We start from the raw sequence: 24,936 nt of genomic DNA, 5'->3' as shown, positions 1-24,936 counted from the left end.
CATCCACCATTGTTGGCATCCCTCACAGGGACCTGAGAATAAGCTCACCCAACCTGCTGTTACTACTACAGCTGGCACGACCTGTACATGCCACCTGCAGGCCTGAGTACTGATCTGCTCAGCCTGTCACAGTCACCACCAGCACCAGTATGGACCACTTGGGAGTCAGAGGGTTGTCCTACCACTGCTACTGCCATTAATCAAGCAATTTCTGATGGCCAGGGGCCTGAGGACCTTCCCACCCAACCAACTCACCACCATTACTATCAGCACCAGAGAAAGCCACTTGGTGACCCAATAATTAGCCCAACTGGACCTGGCAATACTGCTGCAAGCATATGCCACCCTGGGACCCCAAAACAGGAACACACAGCCTGCTGCTGCTACCACTGGGGCCCAAGGACTGACTTACCTGACATCCCCATCCCTGAAAAACTTCATTACAGATTCTACTAACAACCATACCCTATGTAACTAAGGGAATCACAGACACTGCTGATGCTGTTTACAGCCCCCCCCCCTCCAAAAAAAAATCGTACAGAGACTACACTACTGGATACCCAGAATCAAAGCCGAACTGCCATACCCAACCAACATCATGGATACATCTTCAGGAAAACCTCCTCTACAAAGCAAATTCAAAAAAATGAAAGAAGCAACTATTATGTCAGAGGTGCAGATATCAATGTAAGGACACAAGAAACAAAAAAGCAGGGATATATGAAATCTCCAAAGGATCACAACAATTCTCCAGCAACAGATTTCAATGAAAAATAAATTTATGAAATTCTGGAAGAAGAATTCAAATTAATGATATTAAAGAGCCCAGTGGGATATAAGAGAATGCAAATGGACAATACAAAGAAATCAGAAAAATAATTAAGGACATAAGAAATTTATTAAGAGATAGATATCATAATAAAGAAACAAATTCTGAAACCAAAGATTCACCAAATGACATAAAAATACATTCAAAAGCTTTAATAACAGACTAGATCAAGGAGAAAAAAGCATTTCAGAACTTGAAGACAGGTCTTCTGAAATAACCCAGATAAAAATTTAAAAAAATAAACAAGAATGAAGAATGCCCACATGATATATAGAATGCCATAAAGTGACCAAATATTTGAATTTCCAGTGTCCCATAAGGCAAAGAGAAAATGAAAGACACAGAAAACCTATTTAGCAAAATAATAGCTGAAAACTTCCTAAGTCTAGCAAGAAATTTAGATATTAAGATCTAGAAAGCTCAAAGACTTTCAAATGGACATAATTCAAAAACTCTTATTCATGGCACAGTGCAGCCAAACTGTCAAAAGTGAAAGACAAAGATAATTCAAACAACAGTAAGAGAAAGAATCTAATGACTTATAAGGGAACCCCACTCAGACTAACAGTAGACATCTAAGCAGTAGACATCTTACAAGCCAGGAGATAGTAGAATAATACATTTTATATACTGAAAGAAAAAGTTGCCAGCCAAGGATCCAGCAAAATTATCCTTTATAAAAGGAGGACAAATAAAGTCTTTCTCAAACAAGCAAAAGCTGAAGGAATTCATCACCGCTAGTATGGTCCTGTAAAAAATGCTTTAAGGGAGTCCTACACCTGGAAACAAAAAAGGATACTATCTACCATCATGAAAACTCACAAAAGTATAAAAAACACTGGTAGAGCAAACATACCATAAGGAATGGAAAGGATCCAATGGTTACAACTACAGAAAACCAAACACAATGATAAACAGGAAAGAAACAAAGAATATTCAAAACAACAATAACTCAATTAATAAAATAATAGGAGTAAGCCCTCCCATATCAATAATAATCTTGAATGTAAACAGATTAAACTTTTCACTTAAAGGACAGAGTGGCTAAATGAATTTTAAAAACATGATCCAACTATATGCTGCTTACAAGAAACTCACCTCACCTTAAAGACATATAGATTGAAAGTAAAGGGATGAAAAAGATATTGGATGCATATGAAAACAACAAATGAGCAGGAGTAGCTATACTTCAAAGAGACACAAAAAGTCATTATATCATGATAAAAGGATCAGTCCAGCAAGAGGAAATAAAAATCCTGAAACATATATTCACCTAACACCAGAGCATCCAGATATATAAAACAAATATTAGATTTAAAGGAAGAGAGGAATTCCAATACAATAATACTTGGGGACTTCAACACTCCACTCTCAGCATTAAGCAGATCATCTACATAGAAAACTAACAAAGAAATACTGGATTTAAACTGCTCTTTAGACTAATGGATCTAACATTCATTTACAGAATATTTCATCCAACAGCTACAGTATACACATTCCCTCTAATCAGTACTTGGAACCTCTTCAGAATAGATATGTTGACACATAAAATTATTCCCAGGCAAGATGGCCAAATAAGAACAGCTCCAGTCTGCAGCTCCCAGTGAGGCCAATGCAGAAGGTGGGTGATTTCTGCATTTCCAACTAAGGTACCTGGTTCATGTCATGGGGACTGTTTAGACTGTGGGTGCAGCCCACAGAGGGTGACCAGAAGCAGGGTGGGGCACTGCCTCACTTGAGAAGGGCAAGGGGTGAGGTAACTCCCTCCCCTAGCCAAAGGAATCTGTGAGGGACCATGCCATGAGGGATGGAGCTATCTGGCCCAGATACTTGGCTTTTCCCAGGGTCTTCACAACCCACAGACCAGGAGATTCCCTCGTGTGCCTACACCATGTGGGCCCTGGGTTTCAAGCACTAAACTGGGTGGCCATTTGGGCAGACACTGAGCTAGATGCCGGAGTTTTTGTTTGTACCCCAGTGGCATCTGGAACACCAGTAAGACAGAACCATTCACTCCCCTGGAAAAGGGGCTGAAGACAGGGATACTAGTGGTCATGCTCATTGGATCCCACCCCAAAGAGCCCAGCAAGCTAAGGCTCACTGGCTTGAATACCTCACTGCCAGCAGAGAACTCTAAAATCTACCTGGAATGCTTGAGCTTGGTGGAGGAAGGGCATCCACCATTACGGAGGCTTGAGTAGGCGATTTTTCCCTCACAGTATAAATGAGCTCCCAGGAAGTTCTGACTGTGCATAGCCCACTGCAACTCCACAAAGCGGCTGTAGCCAGACTGCCTGTCTAGATTACTCCTCTCTGGGCAGGCCATCTCTGAAAGAAAGGCAGCAGCCCTAGTCAGGGGCTTGTGGATGAAACTCCCATCTCCCTGGGACAGAGCACTTGAGGGAAGGGGCGGATGTGGGTGCAGCTTCAGCAGACTTAAACGTTTCTGCCTGCTGGATCTAAAGAGAGAAGCAGATCTCCCAGTACAGGGCTTGAGCTCTGCTAAGGGACAGATTGCCTCCTCAAGTGGGTCCCTGAACCCCTTGCCTCCTAATGGGGAGACACCTTCCAGCAGGATTCAACAGACACCTCATAGAACAGAGTTCCAGCTGGCATCTGGCATGTGCCCTCTGGGATGAAGCTTCTAGAGGAAGGAGCAGGCAGCAATCTTTGCTGTTCTGCAGCCTCCACTGGTGATACCCAGGCAAACAGGATCTGGAGTGGACCCGAGCAAACTCCAGCAGACCTGCAGAAGAGGGGCCTGACTGATAGAAGGAAAACTAACAAACAGAAAGCAATAGCATCAACATCAACAAAAAGGAAGACCATGCAAAAACTCCATCCGAAAGTCACCAACAGCAAAGACCAAAGGTAGATAAATCCAAGAAGATGAGGAAAAACCAGCACAAAAAGGCTGAACATTCCAAAAATCGAATGTCTCTTCTCCTCCAAAGGATGACAACTCCTTGCCAGCAAGGGAACAAAACTGGACGGAGAATGAGTTTGACAAACTGACAGAAGTAGGCTTCAGAAGGTGGGTAATAACAAGGTCCTCCATGGTAAAGGAGCATGTTCTAACCCAATGCAAGGAAGCTAAGAACCTTGAACAAAGGTTAGAGGAACTGCAACTAGAATAACTACTTTAGAGAAGAACATAAATGACCTGATGGAGCTGAAAAACACAGCACAAGAACTTCATGAAGCATACACAACTATTAATAGCCGAATCAATCAAGCAGAAGAAAGGATATCAGAGACTGAAGATCAAATTAATGAAATAAAACATGAAGACAAGATTAGAGAAAAAAGAATGGAAAGGAAAGAAAAAAGCTTCCAAGAAATAAAGGACTATGGGAAAAGACCAAACCTATGTTTGATTGGTGTACCTGAGAGTGACAAGGAGAATGGAATCAAGTTGGAAAACACACTTCAGGATATTATCCAGGAGAACTTCCCCAACCCAGCAAGACAGGCAAACATTCAAATTCAGGAAATACAGAGAACACTGCAAAGATACGCCTCAAGAATATCTCCTTGAGAAGAGCAACCCCAAGACACATCATCATCAGATTCACCAAGGTTGAAATTAAGGAAAAAATATTAAGAGAAGCCAGAGAGAAAGGTTGGGTTACCCACAAAGGGAAGTCTATCAGACTAACAGTAGATCTTTCTGCAGAAACCCTACAAGCCACAAGAGAGTGGGGGCCAATATTCAACATTCTTAAACAAAAGAATTTTCAACCCAGGATTTCATATCCAAGCAAACTAAGCTTCATACGTGAAAAAGAAATAAAATCCTTTACGGACAAGCAAATGCTGAAGGATTCTGTCACCACCAGGCCTGCCTTACAAGAGCTCCTGAAGGAAGCATTAAATATGAAAAGGAACAACAAGGACCAGCCACTGCAAAAATAAACCAAAATGTAAAGACCATCGACACTATGAAGATACTTCATCAACTAATGGGCAAAATAATCAGATAGCATCATAATGACAGGATCAGTTTCACACAAAACAATATAAATCTTAAATGTAAACAGGCTAAATGCCTTAATTAAAAGGCACAGATTGGCAAATTAGATAAAGAGTCAAAATCCATCAGTGTGCTGTATTCAGGAGACCCATCTCACATGCAAAGATACCCATAGACTCAAAATAAAGGGATGGAGGAAGATTTACCAAGCAAATGGAAAGCAAAAAAATCAGTGGTTGCAATCCTCATCTCTCATAAAACAGACTTTAAAGCAACAAAGACCAAAAAAGACAAAGAAGGCCATTACATAATGGTAAAGGAATCAATGCAACAAGAAGAGCTAACTATTCTAAATATATATGCACCCAATACAGGAGCACCCAGATTCATAAAGCAAGTTCTTAGAGATCTACAAAGAGTCCTAGACTCCCACACAATAATAGTGGGAGACTTTAACACCCCACTGTCAGTATTAGACAGATCAAGACAGAAAATTAACAAGGATATTTAGGACTTGAACTCAGCTCTGGATCAAGCAGACCTAATAGACATCCACAGAACTCTCCACCCCAAATCAACAGAATACACATTCTACTCAGCACTACATAGCACTTATACAAAAATTGACCACATAATTGGAAGTAAAACATTCCTTGGCAAATGTAAAATAACAGAAATCATAACAAACAACCTCTCAGACCACAGTGTAATCAAATTAGAACTCTGGATTAAGAAACTCACTCAAAACATCACAACAACATGAAAACTGAACAACCTGCTCCTCAGTGGCTACTGGGTAAACAACGAAATTAAGACAGAAATAAATAAGTTCTTTGAAACCAATCAGAACAAACATACAACATACCAGAATCTCTGGGACACAGCTAAAGCAGTGTTTAGAGGGAAATTTATAACACTAAATGCCCACAGGAGAAAGTGGGAAAGATCTAAAAATGACACTCTAACATCACAATTAAAAGAACTAGAGAAGCAAGAGCTAACAAAATCAAAAGCTAGCAGAAGTCAAGAAACAACTAAGATCAGAGCAGAATGGAAGGAGATAGAGACACAAAAAAACTCTTCAAAAAAAAAATCAATGAATTCAGGAGCTAGTTTATTGAAAAGATTAACAAAATAGACTGCTAGCCAGATTAATAAAGAAAAGAGAGAAGAATCAAACAGACACAATAAAAAATGATAAAGGGGTATCACCACTGATCTCACAGCAACACAAACTACTATCAGAGAATACTAGAAACACCTTTACATAAATAAACTAGAAAATCTAGAAGAAATGGATAAATTCCCAGACACATACACCTTCCCAAGACTAAACCAGGAAGACATCGAATTCCTGAATAGAGCAATAACAAGTTCTGAAATTGAGGCAGTAATTAATAGCCTACCAATTTAAAAGACCCCAGGAACAGACAGATTCACAGCTGAATTCTACCAGAGGTACCACGAAGAGCTGGTACCATTCCTTTTGGAACTATTTCAAACAACAGAAAAAGAGGGACTCCTCCCTAACTCATTTTATAAGGCAAGCATCATCCTGAAACCAAAACCTGGAAGAGACACAACAAAAGAACAAAATTTCAGGCCAATATCCCTGATGAACACCAATGGGAAAATCCTCCATAAAATACTGGTAGACTGATTCCAGCAGCACATTAAAAAGCATATCCACCACTAACAAGTCAGGTTCATCCCAAACATATCCACCACTAACAAGTCAGCTTCATCCCTGAGATGCAAGGCTGTTTCAACATATGCAAATCAATCAATGTAATCCATCATATAAACAGAACCAATGACAAAACCCACATGATTATCTCTATAGAAGCAGAAAAGGCCTTTGATAAAATTCAACACGCTTTCAGGCTAAAAACACTCAATAAACTAGGTATTGATGAAACATATCTCAAAATAAAAAAGAGCTATTGATGACAAACCCACAGCCAATATCACACTGAATGGGCAAAAGCTGGAACCATTCCCTTTGAAAGTCAGCACAAGATAATGATGTCCTCTCTCACCACTCCTATTCAACATAGTATTGGAAGTTCTGACCAGGCAATCAGGCAAGAGAAAGAAATAAAGGATATTCAAACAGGAAGAGAAGAAATCAAATTATCTCTGTTTTCAGATGATATGATTGTATATTTAGAAAACCCCATCATCTCAGCCCAAAAACTCAAGCTGATAAGCAACTTCAGCGAAGTCTCAGGACACAAAATCGATCTGCAAAAATCACAAGCACTCCTATACCCTGACAACAGACAAACAGAGAGCCAAATCACGAGTGAACTCCCATTCACAATTACTACAAAGAGAATAAAATACCGAGAACTACAACTTACAAGAGATGTGAAGGACCTCTTCAAGGAGAACTACAAACCACTGCTCAAGAAAATGAGAGGACACAAACAAATGGAAAAACATTCCATGCTCATCAATAGGAAAAATCAAAATTGTGAAAATGGCCATACTCCCCAAAGTAATTGATAGATTAAATGCTATTCCCATCAAAGTACCATTAACTTCCTTCACAGAATTAGAAAAATCGTCTTTAAATTTTATATGGAACCAAAAAAGAGCCTATATAGCCAACACAATCTTAAGCAAAAAGAACAAAGCTGGAGGCATCACGCTATCTGGCTTTAAACTATATTACAAAGCTACAATAACCAAAACAGCATGGTACTGGTACCAAAACAGATATATGGACAAATGGAACAGAACAGAGGCCTCAGAAATAACACCACACATCTACAACCATTTGATCTTTGACAAATCTGACAAAAACAAACAATGGGGAAAGGATTTCCCATTTAATAAATGGTGCTGGGAAAACTGACTAGCCATATGCAGAAAACTGAAACTGGACCCCTTCCTTACACCTTATACAAAGATTAACTCAAGATGGATTAAAGATTTAAACATAAGACCTAAAACCCTAAAAACCCTAGAAGAAAGCCTAGGCGATACCATTCAGGACATATGCATGGGCAAAGACTTCATGACTAAAACACTAAAAGCAATGTCAACAAAAGCCAAAATTGCCAAATGGAATCTAATTAAACTAAAATTTCTGCACAGGAAAATAAACTACCATCAGAGTGAACAGACAACCTACAGAATGGGAGAAAATTTTTGCAATGTATCTATCTGACAAAGGGCTAATATCGAGAAGCTACAAGGAACTTAAATAAATTTACAAGAAAAAAACAACCCCACTGAAAAGTAGGGGAAGGATATGAACAGATACTTTTGAAAAGAAGATATTTATGTGGCCAACAAACATATGAAAAGAAGCTCATCCACTAATCATTAGAGAAATGCAAACCACAATGAGATACCATCTCACGCCAGTTAAAGTGGCGATCGTTAAAAAGTCCAACAGATGCTGGAGAGGATGTGGAGAAATAGGAATGTTTTTACACTGTTGGCGGGAGCATAAATTAGTTCAACCGTTGTGGAAGACAGTGGGGTGATTCCTCAAGGATCTAGAAACATACCATTTGACCCAGCAATCCCATTAGTGGGTATATACCCAAAGGATTATAAATCATTTTACTATAAAGACACGTGCACACATATGCACACGCACTATTCACAATAGCAAAGACTTGGAACCAACCCAAATGCCCATCAATGTTAGACTGGATAAAGAAAATGTGGCACATATACACCATGGAATACTATAGAGCCATTAAAAAGAATGAGTTCATGTCCTTTGCAGGGATATGCATGAATCTGGAAGCCATCATTCTCAGCAAACTAACACTGGAACAGAAAACCAAACACTGCATGTTCTCATTCATAGGTAGTAGTTGAACAATGAGAAAATATGGGCACAGGGAGGGGAACATCACACACCGGGGCCTGTCTGGCGGTTGTGGTGGGGAAGGGGAGGCATGGCATTAGGAGAAATACCTAATGTGGATGACAGGGTAATGGGTACAGCAAACCATCATGGCATATGTATGCCTATGTAACAAAACTGTATGTTCTGCACACGTATCCCAGAACTTAAAGTATAATTTTAAAAAGACATAAAACAAGTCTCAACAGATTTTTAAAAATCAAAATCATAATAAGTATCTTCTCAGACCACTAAAAATCAGTAACTAGAGAAACTTTGGAAATTGTACAAATATATGAAAATGAAACAGCATGTTCCAGAATGATCACTATATTACAACTGATACTACAGAAATAGAAAAGGTCATCAGAGACTATTATGAACAACTATACAGGAACAAACTGGAAAACCCAGTGGAAGTGTATAAATTCCTTGACACATGCAATCTACCTAGACTGAATCAAGAAGAAATAGAAAGGCTGAACAGACCAACAGCGAGTAATGAGATTGACTCGGTAATAAATAACTTCCCAATAAAGAAAAGTCTAGGACCAAATGGCTTCATTGTCAAATTCTACCAAACTTCCAAAGAAGACCAATTCTTCTCAAACAATTCTAAAAAGTTGAGGAGGAAGAAGTTTTCTCTAATTCATTCTACAAAGCCAGAATTACCCTGATACCAAAACCAGACAAAGACACAACAACAAAAAAGAAAACTATAGGCTAATATCCATGATGGACATGTATGCAAAAATCCTCAACAAAACACTAACAAACTGAATTCAACAGCATATCAAAAAGATAATACACCATGATCAAGTGGAGTTTATCTCAGGGATGTAAGAATGTCTCAACATATGTAAATCAATAAACTTGACACATTACATCAATAGAAGGAAGGACAAAAACTGCATGATCACTCAATAAATGCAGAAAAAGCGTAAGATTCCACATCGCTTCATGATAAAAAAACTGTCAACAAACTAGGCATAGAAGGAATCATACCACAAAATATAATAAAGGCCATATATAACAAACACACAGTTAACACTATACTAAATGGAACAGAGTTGAAAGCCTTTTCTAGAAGAACTAGAACAAGACAACGATACATACTTTCAACACTTCTATTCAACATAGTACTGGAAGTCCTAGTCAGAGCAATCAGACATGAGAAAGAACTCAAATACATTCAAATTGAAAACGAGGAAGTCAAGTTGTCCTTTTCTTCAGACAACATCATCTTATACCTAGAAAAACATAAAGACTCCACCAAAATTCTTAGACCTAATAAATTCAGCAAAGTTTCAGGATACATAAAACATGCAAAATGCAGTAGCCTTTCCATACACCAATGATGAACTAATCGAGAATGAAATCAAGAATGCAATCCCATTTACAAGAATTACAAAAAACAAAACAAAACAAAACAAAAAACCTAGGAATAAATTTAACCAAGGAAGTGAAAGACCTCTACAAGGAAAGCTACCAAACATTGATGAAAGAAACTGAAGAAAACACAAATAAATTGAAAGGCATCTATGCTCATGGATCAGAAGAATTAATATCATTAAAATGAAGATACTACCCAAAGCAGCTTACAGATTCAGTGCAATCTCTGTAAAAATACAAATGTAATTTTTCACAGAAATAGAAAAAATTTGTATGGAACCAAAAAAAAAAAAAGCCTGAATCATCAAAACAATCCCAAGCACAAAAATCAAAGCTGGAGGCATTACATTATTTGATTTCAAAATATATTTCAAGGCTTTGCTAACTAAAACAGGATAATATTGGTACAAAAACGGATGCACAGACCAATGGAACAGAACGGAGGACCCAGAAATAAATCTATATATGTATAGCCAACTGATTTTTGACAAAGAGGTCAAAAACCTATACTGAGAAAAGGACATCCTCTTCAATAAATGGTGCTGGGAAAATTGGATATCCCTATGCAGAAGAATAAAACTGGACTCTTATCTCTCATCAAATTGAAAAATAAACTTTAGATGGATTAAAGACTTAAACATAACACTCAAAACTACAAAATTACTAGAAGAATACATAGGGGAAACACTTCAAGACACTGGTCTAGGGAAAGATTTTATGGCTAAGATCTCAAAAGCACAGCCAACAAAATCAAAAATCAACAAATAGGACTATATTAAACTTCTGATCAGCAAAGGAAACAATTAACAGAGTTATAGGACAACATGTTGAATAGGAAAAATATTTGCAAACTGTTCGTATGACAAGGGACTAATATCCAGAATATATAAGGAACTCAGACAATTTAATAGTAATAAACGATCCCATTAAAATGTGGGCAAAGGACATGAATAGGCATTTCTCAAAAGACAACATTCAAATGGTCAACTGATGTATGAAAAAAAGTTCAACATCACTAATCATCAGAGAAATACAAATAAACACCACAATGAGATATCATCTTACCCCAGTTATCGTGGCTGTTACTACTCTTTGAGACATAATCTTGCTCTGTTGCCCAGGCTGGAGTGCAGTGATGTGATCTCAGCTAACTGCAACCTCCGCCTCCCGGGTTCAAGCGATTCTTCTGCCTCAGCCTCCTGAGTAGCTGGGACTGCAGGCACGCGCCATCATGCCTGGCTAATTTGTGTATTTTTAGCAGAGAAGGAGTTTCACTGTGTTGGCCAGGCTGGTCTCGAACTCGTGACCTTGTGATCCACCCACCTCGGCCTCCCAAAGTGCTGGGATGACAGTTGTGAGCCACTGCACCCAGCCCATAGGTATTATTAAAAAGACAAAAAATAACAGATGCTGACAAGGATGCAGGGTAAAGAGAATTCTTATACGCTATTGGTGACAATGTAAAGTAGTATAGCTACTATGTAAATGTGTATGGTAATTTTTCAAAAAACTAAATATGGAACTACTATACAATCCAGCAATCCCATTCCTGGGTATTTATGCAAGGGAAAACAATCAGTATATCAAAGGGATACCTGTACGCCATGTTTACTGCAGCACTATTCACAACATCAAAGATATGGAATCATTTTAAGTTTCCACCAACGGATAAATGAATAAAGAAAATTTGGTCTGTATTATATAATGGAATACTATTTGGCCATACAAAATAATAAAATCATGTCATTTTTAACAACGTGGATGGAATTGGAGGTCATTATGTTAAGTGAAATAAGCCAGGCATGGAAAGACAAATATTCCATGTTTTCATTCATATGTAGGAGCCAAAAAATAAAAGTGGATCTCATAGAGGTAGAGAGTAGAATCCTAGATACCAGAGGCTGGGAAGGGTGTGTGGGGGCTGGAGGATGAAGACAGGTTGGTTAATAGGTACAAACATACAATTAAATAGAAGGAATAACTTCTAATGTTTGATAGCAGAGTAGGATAACTGTAGGTAAGAGAAATGTGTTATATATTTCAAAATAAGTAGAACAGAAGACTTGAAATGTTCCCGACATGTAGAAATAATAAATACTCAAGGTGATGGATATCCTAAGTACACCTTCTATGCATGTAACAAAGTATCACACATACTATCTCTATATATGTACAAATATTATTTATCAATAAAATAAAAATAAAGAAGCCAGTCACAACAGACCATATATTATATGCTTTCATATATATGAAGTATCCAAAATAGGGTTGGTGCAAAAGTAATTACGGTTTTTGCATTAAAAGTAGAGTAGACTAGAGTAGCATTTGCCAGGGGCTGAGGGGAAGTAGAATGGAGAGTGACTGCTAATGGTTTATGATGTTTCTTTTTGGGGTGGCATGACATGTTCTGGATTTAGATAGCGATGATGGTTGTGTAACTGAATAAATTAAAATCACTGAATTGTACACTTTAAAATGGTGAAATTTATAATATATAACTAAATCTCAATAAAGCTGTTATTTTCAGAAAGAGTTTCTAACAAAAAAGGTTTTACATTATATTTTTAGAGGGTGACTTTTAAAAAAATCATATATTATCTGCTCATGTAAAATAAAAAACTGTTTAGAATATACATTTTTCTCTCTGGTAAGATTTAGAAAATACCATATGGCATTTGCAATATTGAAATGCAAAAAGAAAAATAAACGGCAACAGTGATTAGATAGGAAAAAGAAAAATATTTATTAAAAGAATATTCTGGTTACCTTAAGATCATTTTATAATGCTGCTTTGGGAAGCCACCCTTTGGGGTTGTCTAATAAATGCCACCAACTTCTAATGAGATCATCTCAGTTTTTCAGTAACCAAGTTCTCTAAAGGGATTAGCTAAAGTATAATGAGTATTGTTCTATATAGAATTCCTCTGTTTTGAGGTATTAATCCAAGAAAGCTTTTAAATATTAAAGAAAATCTTTTCAGACAAAAGGAGACCTTTATTAAATGGAAAGATAGCAATTATGATAATAGCATAAGATGTTTTCTTTCAAGCAACACCAAAAGTACAAGTGCACAGTTGATTGACTCAGTTCTGGAAGACCAACAACTTGTGTTTAGAGTTAGGTAAAGAAACAGGATAAGATAACAGAATTATCAGAATAATGATATCCTCTGAATTTCTGGGGTTTTAAATAAACATTATATTAGAAAACTCTATTAACCTTAAAAAATGATGCAACATCTTCCAGATAAATAACACATTCAAAACAGTTCCTAGCACTCTTAATAAAATGTATTGCAGGAGGAGACATTCCACTCTATTTTTCTTATGACCCCCACCAAACACCAAATTCAATATGAAATGCTAAATAATTAAAACAGCGGCAGACATACATTAATGTAAAATCTAGCATTTATTTTCATTATTACACATGTATATATTAATAGTTTGGAGCACTCGGCACTTTTATATGTATTAAAGTGCATAGTGAGGGGAAGAAAAGATGCTCCTTTTCTTTCCTCTTCTCTTTCCTTCCTCCTTCCTTCCATCCTTCACTAGATCCCATGTTCAATTCCTTCCTTTCTTTGTACTAGTAACATAACTACTATTTATGTATTGTTCATGGTTTTTGTTTCAAAACCTCAGGACATTTTAGAAGAGGACTTCTTAGTCTTTAGAAGGTCAGCAAAGTGAATATGTGGCTACGGATATGTAAAGCAACAAATTAATCATCTGTTATTTTGAGATAAGAATTAACAGGATATTATTATCTTTGAAATTATCTGGAGCTTAAAACCTGTTGATGAGTAAAATTAGGCAGAGTGCCCAATTATCCACCACATGCATTGTTTTTGTTTACTGCTCTAATTCTTGCAATTAGCGTTGTTCTTGGCACAATTAATATTTGTTGAATGAATATAGCAGGGCAAGTGGCTATATTTATAAAGTTATTCATTTATACAGTGAGCTATAACTACATCATGAATGAATCAGAAATATGAATATTTCTGAGGAATACACAAAAATATATCTAGAAATACCAAAGAAGATAGAGTTAAAAGATCCTCTGAAATAATTCACATGTACTATTTTTTCAGGATATATAGACTTGAGGCTTATAATCTTATAAAGTATCTAGAGATGTTTGATTTTTTACAATCCTAGAGTTGATTTAAAATATAAGAAAACAGAGTTGATTAACATCTCTAGTATTCAAATAAGTAGTGGAGTAATATGTGGCACTGTTTATTCACAAACACTATGGGGAAAATTATGACATTTCTCTTTCTATTTTAATGCACAAACAAAAGTGAGTAATAGTCAAAGAAGGGGTTTTAGAGCAAAACTTTCCACCTCCTGTGTTTGTGTGTGTGTGTGCTTGGACGCATGTCTTCATTCTGCCCTATCACCTTGTAACCTCACTCAAGAGCCGTAATAGATAATGGAAAAGTGGTTAACCACATGAAACAGCAGACTTGCTTATTTCAGCTATGGAATGTTTCGTCTGTGATTTGAGTAAGTAAAAGGCATGATGACTATCACAGACACAGAGGAAAAAGGCAGTTGAAATTCAACCATAATGAAGACTAAACACCTTTCAACTTTGCTGAGACTCTGAAAATACCTCTGATCTCCTTTTGGTGAGGAGACAGATACTTTTTTTTTTATATAGTTTGGTATTCTAAGTCACTTCAAATATCCCCCAAATTCTGAATCTACTATCATTCTAATCCCAACTTCCAGAAGCATCTATTCTTCTGAGTAAAATTTTGCTTATGATATTTGATGATGAGAACTTACAGTACTGATCAAGATGGAGTAAGTCCACTAGAGACCACTCTCTCTACTTACCATAACCAGAGTTTCAGACAGAATAAAAAGCAACTCTCTGAGGATTCTGAAAAGTAAACAACTGCAGGCAGATAATAAGGAAGCAAAAACTTGAAGAATGGCCAGAACCACTAAATTTTCTGGTTTACTGAGGATAAGCTTAGTGGCCTGAGCTGGAGAACAATGTAGTGATCATGGGCAGTAAGAACTCTGACAGAAACTCCTGTTTCTGGCCAGAGATCCAAAAAGGGGGCCCCCTGTGAACTAGACGTTGCAGGAGAAGTAACTGATATATTTCTCCCTTCTTTTTTCTCCCAAGTCCTAAGAATGTTCCCAGTGATAAAATTGTGTTGATGTGGTGGAGACAGCAGCAAGTAGCATGGGTAGGCAAAACCCCGAGGAAAAAACCTGCCTCTGCAGACAGAGGAACCAGAAAAATGGATCCCTGTGGGCTGAAGAGTGTGCTTGGGGTGAAATCTTCGTAATTTCTTCTTCCCTCTTTGCTCTTGTTGCTTCAACTCCAAAGGCAGATAATCACTCAGAAATGTGCAAGAGTTTAAGGGGAGAAATCTATGTTTCTGGTTAGAAGAATGAAGAAAAGAGAACTATCTGGGATCAGAGACTATGGGGAAAAAAAGTCCCAGGGAAAAGAGAAGTGAGGCAGAAGATCCCCTAGCTCTGTATTATAAACTGACACAGGTTCCAGGTTCACCCTCAAGCCATGCATGGAATAGACCCAAATAAAGAAATAATATAGATAGAAGAATAGAATAAAATTGGAAACAGAAAATCTATGGAGAAAAATAAACAGCAAAAGCTATGTTTTTAAAAGGATCAACAAAACTCTTAAGCATCTAGCCAGACTGACGAACAGAGAGAGGAGACACAACTTACTAATATTAAGAATAAAAGAGAGGAGAGGGCGGAGCAAGATGGCCGAATAGGAGCAGCTCCAGTCTTCAACTCCCAGCGCCAGCGACACAGAAGACCGGTGATTTCGGCATTTTCAACTGAGGTACTGGGTTCATCTCACTGGGGAGTGCCGGACTATCGGTACTGGTCAGCTGCTGCAGCCCGACCAGCGAGAGCTGAAGCAGGGCGAGGCATTGCCTCACCTGAGAAGCGCAAGGGGGAAGGGAATCCCTTTTCCTAGCCAGGGGAACTGAGACACACAACACCTGGAGAATCGGGTAACTCCCACCCCAATACTGCGCTTTGAGCAAACAGGCACACCAGGAGATCATATCCCACACCTGGCTGGGAGGGTCCCACACCCACGGAGCCTCCCTCATTGCTATCACAGCAGTCTGTGATCTACCGGCAAGGCAGCAGCGAGGCTGGGGGAGGGGCGCCCGCCATTGCTCAGGCTTAAGTAGGTAAACAAAGCTGCTGGGAAGCTCGAACTGGGTGGAGCTCACAGCAGCTCAAGGAAACCTGCCTGTCTCTGTAGACTCCACCTCTGGGGGCAGGGCACAGTAAACAATAACAAAGCAGCAGATACCTCTGCAGACCCAAACGACTCTGTCTGACAGCTTTGAAGAGAGCAGTGGATCTCCCAACACGGAGGTTGAGATCTGAGAAGGGACAGACTCCCTGCTCAAGCGGGTCCCTGACCCCTGAGTAGCCTAACTGGGAGACATCCCCCACTAGGGGCAGTCTGACACCCCACACCTCACAGGGTGGAGTATACCCCTGAGAGGAAGCTTCCAAAGCAAGAATCAGACAGGTACACTCGCTGTTCAGAAATATTCTATCTTCTGCAGCCTCTGCTGCTGATACCCAGGCAAACAGGGTCTGGAGTGGACCTCAAGCAATCTCCAACAGACCTACAGCTGAGGGTCCTGACTGTTAGAAGGAAAACTATCAAACAGGAAGGACACCTACACCAAAACCCCATCAGTACATCACCATCATCAAAGACCAGAGGCAGATAAAACCACAAAGATGGGGAAAAAGCAGGGCAGAAAAGCTGGAAATTCAAAAAATAAGAGCACATCTCCCCCGGCAAAGGAGCGCAGCTCATTGCCAGCAACGGATCAAAGCTGGACGGAGAATGACTTTGACGAGATGAGAGAAGAAGGCTTCAGTCCATCAAATTTCTCAGAGCTAAAGGAGGAATTACGTACCCAGCACAAAGAAACTAAAAATCTTGAAAAAAAAGTGGAAGAATTGATGGCTAGAGTAATTAATGCAGAGAAGGTCCTAAACGAAATGAAAGAGATGAAAACCATGACACGAGAAATACGTGACAAATGCACAAGCTTCAGTAACCGACTCGATCAACTGGAAGAAAGAGTATCAGCGATTGAGGATCAAATGAATGAAATGAAGCGAGAAGAGAAACCAAAAGAAAAAAGAAGAAAAAGAAATGAACAAAGCCTGCAAGAAGTATGGGATTATGTAAAAAGACCAAATCTCCGTCTGATTGGGGTGCCTGAAAGTGAGGGGGAAAATGGAACCAAGTTGGAAAACACTCTTCAGGATATCATCCAGGAGAACTTCCCCAACCTAGTAGGGCAGGCCAACATTCAAATCCAGGAAATACAGAGAACGCCACAAAGATACTCCTCGAGAAGAGCAACTCCAAGACACATAATTGCCAGATTCACCAAAGTTGAAATGAAGGAAAAAATCTTAAGGGCAGCCAGAGAGAAAGGTCGGGTTACCCACAAAGGGAAGCCCATCAGACTCACAGCAGATCTCTCGGCAGAAACTCTACAAGCCAGAAGAGAGTGGGGGCCAATATTCAACATTCTTAAAGAAAAGAATTTTAAACCCAGAATTTCATATCCAGCCAAACTAAGTTTCATAAGTGAAGGAGAAATAAAATCCTTTACAGATAAGCAAATGCTTAGAGATTTTGTCACCACTAGGCCTGCCTTACAAGAGACCCTGAAGGAAGTACTAAACATGGAAAGGAACAACCGGTACCAGCCATCTCAAAAACATGCCAAAATGTAAAGACCATCGAGGCTAGGAAGAAACTGCATCAACTAATGAGCAAAATAACCAGTTAATATCATAATGGCAGGATCAAGTTCACACATAACAATCTTAACCTTAAATGTAAATGGACTAAATGCTCCAATTAAGAGACACAGACTGGCAAACTGGATAAAGAGTCAAGACCCATCAGTCTGCTGTATTCAGGAGACCCATCTCACACGCAGAGACATACATAGGCTCAAAATAAAGGGATGGAGGAAGATTTACCAAGCAAATGGAGAACAAAAAAAAGCGGGGGTTGCAATACTAGTCTCTGATAAAACAGACTTTAAACCATCAAAAATCAAAAGAGACAAAGAAGGCCATTACATAATGGTAAAGGGATCAATTCAACAGGAAGAGCTAACTATCCTAAATATATATGCACCCAATACAGGAGCACCCAGATTCATAAAGCAAGTCCTTAGAGATTTACAAAGAGACTTAGACTCCCATACAATAATAATGGGAGACTTCAACACTCCACTGTCAACATTAGACAGATCAACGAGACAGAAAGTTAACAAGGATATCCAGGAATTGAACTCATCTCTGCAGCAAGCAGACCTAATAGACATCTATAGAACTCTCCACCCCAAATCAACAGAATATACATTCTTCTCAGCACCACATCGTACTTATTCCAAAATTGACCACGTAATTGGAAGTAAAGCACTCCTCAGCAAATGTACAAGAACAGAAATTATAACAAACTGTCTCTCAGACCACAGTGCAATCAAACTAGAACTCAGGACTAAGAAACTCAATCAAAACCGCTCAACTACATGGAAACTGAACAACCTGCTCCTGAATGACTACTGGGTACATAACGAAATGAAGGCAGAAACAAAGATGTTCTTTGAAACCAATGAGAACAAAGATACAACATACCAGAATCTCTGGGACACATTTAAAGCAGTGTGCAGAGGGAAATTTATAGCACTAAATGCCCACAAGAGAAAGCAGGAAAGATCTAAAATTGACACTCTAACATCGCAATTAAAAGAACTAGAGAAGCAAGAGCAAACACATTCGAAAGCTAGCAGAAGGCTAGAAATAACTAAGATCAGAGCAGAACTGAAGGAGATAGAGACACAAAGAACCCTCCAAAAAATCAATGAATCCAGGAGTTGGTTTTTTGAAAAGATCAACAAAATTGACAGACCACTAGCAAGACTAATAAAGAAGAAAAGAGAGAAGAATCAAATCGACGCAATTAAAAATGATAAAGGGGATATCACCACTGACCCCACAGAAATACAAACTACCATCAGAGAATACTATAAACACCTCTACGCAAATAAACTGGAAAATCTAGAAGAAATGGATAATTTCCTGGACACTTACACTCTTCCAAGACTAAACCAGGAAGAAGTTGAATCCCTGAATAGACCAATAGCAGGCTCTGAAATTGAGGCAACAATTAATAGCCTACCAACCAAAAAAAAGTCCAGGACCAGATGGATTCACAGCTGAATTCTACCAGAGGTACAAGGAGGAGTTGGTACCATTCCTTCTGAAACTATTCCAATCAATAGAAAAAGAGGGAATCCTCCCTAACTCATTTTATGAGGCCAACATCATCCTGATACCAAAGCCTGGCAGAGATACAACAAAAAAAGAGAATTTTAGACCAATATCCCTGATGAACATCGATGCAAAAATCCTCAATAAAATACTGGCAAACCGGATTCAGCAACACATCAAAAAGCTTATCCACCATGATCAAGTGGGCTTCATCCCTGGGATGCAAGGCTGGTTCAACATTCGCAAATCAATAAACATAATCCAGCATATAAACAGAACCAAAGACAAGAACCACATGATTATTTCAATAGATGCAGAAAAGGCTTTTGACAAAATTCAACAGCCCTTCATGCTAAAAACGCTCAATAAATTCGGTATTGATGGAACGTACCTCAAAATAATAAGAGCTATTTATGACAAACCCACAGCCAATATCATACTGAATGGGCAAAAACTGGAAAAATTCCCTTTGAAAACTGGCACAAGACAGGGATGCCCTCTCTCACCACTCCTATTCAACATAGTGTTGGAAGTTCTGGCTAGGGCAATCAGGCAAGAGAAAGAAATCAAGGGTATTCAGTTAGGAAAAGAAGAAGTCAAATTGTCCCTGTTTGCAGATGACATGATTGTATATTTAGAAAACCCCATTGTCTCGGCCCAAAATCTCCTTAAGCTGATAAGCAACTTCAGCAAAGTCTCAGGATACAAAATTAATGTGCAAAAATCACAAGCATTCTTATACACTAGTAACAGACAAACAGAGAGCCAAATCAGGAATGAACTTCCATTCACAATTGCTTCAAAGAGAATCAAATACCTAGGAATCCAACTTACAAGGGATGTAAAGGACCTCTTCAAGGAGAACTACAAACCACTGCTCAGTGAAATAAAAGAGGACACAAACAAATGGAAGAACATACCATGCTCATGGATAGGAAGAATCAATATCGTGAAAATGGCCATACTGCCCAAGGTAATTTATAGATTCAATGCCATCCCCATCAAGCTACCAATGAGTTTCTTCACAGAATTGGAAAAAACTGCTTTAAAGTTCATATGGAACCAAAAAAGAGCCCGCATCTCCAAGACAATCCTAAGTCAAAAGAACAAAGCTGGAGGCATCACGCTACCTGACTTCAAACTATACTACAAGGCTACAGTAACCAAAACAGCATGGAACTGGTACCAAAACAGAGATATAGACCAATGGAACAGAACAGAGTCCTCAGAAATAATACCACACATCTACAGCCATCTGATCTTTGACAAACCTGAGAGAAACAAGAAATGGGGAAAGGATTCCCGATTTAATAAATGGTGCTGGGAAAATTGGCTAGCCATAAGTAGAAAGCTGAAACTGGATCCTTTCCTTACTCCTTATACGAAAATTAATTCAAGATGGATTAGAGACTTAAATGTTAGACCTAATACCATAAAAATCCTAGAGGAAAACCTAGGTAGTACCATTCAGGACATAGGCATGGGCAAAGACTTCATGTCTAAAACACCAAAAGCAACGGCAGCAAAAGCCAAAATTGACAAATGGGATCTCATTAAACTAAAGAGCTTCTGCACAGCAAAAGAAACTACCATCAGAGTGAACAGGCAACCTACAGAATGGGAGAAAATTTTTGCAATCTACTCATCTGACAAAGGGCTAATATCCAGAACCTACAAAGAACTCCAACAAATTTACAAGAAAAAAACAAACAACCCCATCAAAAAGTGGGCAAAGGATATGAATAGACATTTCTCAAAAGAAGACATTCATACAGCCAACAAACACATGAAAAAATGCTCATCATCACTGGCCATCAGAGAAATGCAAATCAAAACCACAATGAGATACCATCTCACACCAGTTAGAATGGCGATCATTAAAAAGTCAGGAAACAACAGGTGCTGGAGAGGATGTGGAGAAATAGGAACACTTTTACACTGTTGGTGGGATTGTAAACTAGTTCAACCATTATGGAAAACAGTATGGCGATTCCTCAAGGATCTAGAACTAGATGTACCATATGACCCAGCCATCCCATTACTGGGGATATACCCAAAGGATTATAAATTATGCTGCTATAAAGACACATGCACACGTATGTTTATTGCAGCACTATTCACAATAGCAAAGACTTGGAATCAACCCAAATGTCCATCAGTGACAGATTGGATTAAGAAAATGTGGCACATATACACCATGGAATACTATGCAGCCATAAAAAAGGATGAGTTTGTGTCCTTTGTAGGGACATGGATGCAGCTGGAATCCATCATTCTTAGCAAACTGTCACAAGAACAGAAAACCAAACACCGCATGTTCTCACTGATAGGTGGGAACTGAACAATGAGATCACTTGGACTCGGGAAGGGGAATATCACACACCGGGGCCTATCATGGGGAGGGGGGAGGGGGGAGGGATTGCATTGGGAGTTATACCTGATGTAAATGACGAGTTGATGGGTGCAGCACACCAACAAGGCACAAGTATACATATGTAACAAACCTGCACGTTATGCACATGTACCCTACAACTTACAGTGTAATAATAATAAATAAATTAAAAAAAAAAAAAAAAAAAGAATAAAAGAGAGGATATCACTACAGACTCTACAGGCACAAAGTCTAACAACTTAGATGAAATGGACCAATTCCTTTAAAGATACAGATTAACAAAAGTCACTCAAGAAGAAATATATAACTTGGATAGTCTACATATATTAAATAAATTGAATTCTTAGTTGAAAACCTTAAACACAGAAAATTCCAAACCTAGATGGTTTTCCTGGTAAATTCTAGAAAATATTTAAGAAATAATTAATAGCAATTCCACATAATCCCATTCAGAAAATTAAGCAGAAAGTAATATTTCTCAATTCTGTTAATGACGCCAACATTACCCTAAAATAGCAAAACAAGACAAAGACATTACAGGAGAGCTACAGACCACTATCTGTCATGAACAGCCTTTGAAATCTTCAACAAAATATTTGCAAATTGAATGTAAAAAGAATAATACATCAGAAAATTGGGAGTTTATTCTGGGGACACAAGGATGGTTCAACCTTCAAAAATCAATTAAGTTATATGATGGCATTAACGGATTAAGGAAGATGAATCACATGATCTTCTCAATAGATATAGAAAAACTATTAGACAAAATTCAACATCCATTCATGATTAAAAAAAAAAAAAAAAAGAAAGAAAAGAAAGCCAAACAAATGCCTGGCAAACCAGACAGCAACAACAACAACAACAACATAACTTATATGGGTTTCATGCTACAGGGTGAAAGACTGAATGATTTCTTTCTGATATCAGGAACAGGACAAATATGTCTGTTCTCACTATTCTTATTTTTAAATATTCTAAAATTTTTAGCCATGCAATGAAGTAATTAAAAGAAATAAAAGACATACGGATTAGAAGGGAAGAAATACAAGTCTCTATTCACATTAGAGACGACTGTCTACATGGAAAATCTCAAAGAATTTATAAACCCACACACACAAACCTCCAAGAACTAATAAGTGATGTTAGCAAGGTTGCAGGATATAAGGTCAACATCTATATAAATATATGTAAAAAAATCACTTGTTTTACTATACAGATACTCCTTAACTTACAAATGGGGTTATGTTCTGGTAAACCTATCATATGGTCAAAATATCATTAAGTTAAAAACGCATTTAATGTCTGGGTGCGGTGGCTCACGCCTATAATCCTAGCACTTTGGGAGGCTGAGGCAGGTGGATCATGAGGCCAGGAGCTTGAGACCAGCCTGGCCAGCAGAGTGAAACCCTGCCTACATTAGCCAAGTATGGTGGTGTGTCCCTGTAGCCCCAGCTACTCGGGAGGCTGAAGCAGGAAAATCTCTTGAACCCAGAAGACGGAGGTCGCAGTAAGCCGAGATTGCACCACTGGACTCCAGCCTGGGTGACACAGAGAGACTGCCTCAAAAAAAAAAAAAAAGGCATTTAATACACCTAGCCTACCCAACATCATAGCTTAGTCTAGCCTGCCTTAAATGTGCTCAGAACACTTACATTAGATTACAATTGGACATAATCATCTAACATAAAACCATTTTTATAATGAAGTGTTGAATATCTCATGTAATTTATTGAATACTATACTAAAAGTGAAAAATAGAATGGTTGTATAGATACTCAAAGTATGGTTTCTATTGAATGTGAGTTATTTTTGGACAATTGTAAAGTGGAACAATTGTAAGTTACACCATCACAAGTTGGGGACCATCCCTATATCAGCAATGCACACTTGGAAATCAAGATTTTAAAAAGTACCATTTACAATAGCATTGACACTTAGGCATAAACATGAAAAATATATGGACTGGACGTGTATGCTGAAAATGACAAAACGCTGGCCAAAGAAATAAAAAAAAAAATCCTAAATAAACCTTAAGTTTTCTTTTATTTGGTTTATTTGGGTTTTCTCTTATTAATATATAATACATAGAGATATACTAGATTCATGGATTAGAAGTGTTAATATTGTCAAGATGCCAATTCTTTTTAAATGACTCTATAGATTCAATGCAATGACATTCAGTATTAGGTTGTAAATACCAACAAGCTGAGTCTAAGACTTACATGGAAAGTCAAAGGAACTGAAGTTGTTAAACAATTTTGAGGAACAAAATTGGAACAACCATACTATCTGATTTCAAGACTCATAAGCTATAACAATAAACACAGTATAAAGTTGGTAAAAGGATAAACACATAGATCAATAAAACAGAGTAGAGATTCCAGAAACAGATCTGTACATCATGGTTAATTAACCTTTTACAAAAGTGCAAAGGTAGTTTTGTAAAATAATAAGTTTTTTCAACAAATATCCCTCAGAAAATGTGGTATCTATATGCAAATAAGGAATCTCAAACAATATCTCATAGATCTAAATATTAAGCATAAAACTTTATCACTTTTAAAAGGAAATATAAACTTTGTGACCTTTGTTGGGCAATAAGATCTTAGATGTGATACCGAAAGAAAAAAAGATATATTGAGTTTCATCAAAATTAAGGACTTTTGCTCTGTAAAAGACACTAAGAGAATGAAAAGATCTGCTATGAATTGAAAATAAATATTTGCAAGTTTTATCTCTGAAAAACCCACATAAGCAGATTATATAAAAAACTCAAAATTCAACAAGAAAGGATGCAACCCAATTTAAAAGCGCGTAAAATATTTGAATGGATTCTTCAAAGAAGGCAAGTAAACACATGAAACCATGCTCAATTTTATCAGTAACTCACGAAATGCAAATTTAAACCAAAATGAGATACTTTTACACACTAGAATGGCTAATTTAAAAAATAAAAGTCATTACTAAATGCTGGTAAGATGTAGATGAGCTGGAACTCTCACAAGTTGGTAGTCATTGATGCAGCTTACCTTCTCAAAGGAATAACCTAAAACATATCTGGGAGCTAATTGCTTCCTAACAAAGAGTATTGCTTGGCTGTAAGAACATAAAACTAAAGGTCTACAAGGATTTCTTGGTTTT

The 24,936-nt window shown here is 37.9% G+C and overlaps 1 protein-coding gene across 1 annotated transcript in view; it reads right to left on the bottom strand.

Moving 5' to 3' along the window:
- The window catches only part of RARB (retinoic acid receptor beta), a 771,255-nt gene that overhangs the window by 348,404 nt on the left and 397,915 nt on the right, over positions 1-24,936 (bottom strand). The window lies entirely within an intron of this gene.

Source organism: Papio anubis, chromosome 2 (genome assembly GCF_008728515.1).
Source record: "Papio anubis isolate 15944 chromosome 2, Panubis1.0, whole genome shotgun sequence".
Classification (NCBI taxonomy): Eukaryota; Metazoa; Chordata; class Mammalia; order Primates; family Cercopithecidae; genus Papio; species Papio anubis.
This window is presented reverse-complemented; position numbering and strand designations above follow the sequence as displayed.